The sequence below is a fragment of the Gavialis gangeticus genome, unplaced genomic scaffold, assembly GCF_001723915.1.
Source record: "Gavialis gangeticus isolate Ggan-Ray unplaced genomic scaffold, GavGan_comp1, whole genome shotgun sequence".
NCBI lineage: Eukaryota > Metazoa > Chordata > Crocodylia > Gavialidae > Gavialis > Gavialis gangeticus.
Genome location: NW_017729002.1, coordinates 5,044,094 through 5,044,659, shown reverse-complemented (window position 1 = coordinate 5,044,659; position 566 = coordinate 5,044,094).

The following is a 566-nucleotide window of genomic DNA, read 5'->3' as shown; positions in this document are numbered from 1 at the left end:
GTAATAGCTGTGCTTGAGTGAGGGCTGCAAGTTTGTGGCTTATATACCTGTTTGGCATTAAATAACCCTGTCAACCCCATCTGCCCCATTGCTGGGGCTTTGCTCTGTATTCTGAGCTCCTCACAGCTCCTGAGGTTTCATTGTGATTTATCAGAGGCAAAGTCTCAGGACAAATATTCTGGTTTCCTGTGGAAGGGGGCCTGGAGATGGGGAAATGAGATGGGAGGGAAAATGTCAGAGAACGCTTGTCATTGCTTCAAAAATGGGAAGACTAAATTTTTGTACTGCACCAAGTTGGCCAAGGCAGCTGCTCCCATGTTCAGATACTTGAAAAATTTCCCTTGGTAAAGGAAATCCTGAGTTGTACATTATGCTGCTTGGAGAGTCTCAACCCCCATCCCTAGATATAGAAGCCTTGGCTGAGTTCAGGTATTCCTAGCTCCTGGAAGAGCCTCGTGCACTTAGTCACTCAGGTTCAGACTGCTCTAATTTATGCTGATGAGAAAACTGTTCCTTTACAGACCCCAGTTCTGGGGTGACTGAGTAGGTGCACATTTACACACCTG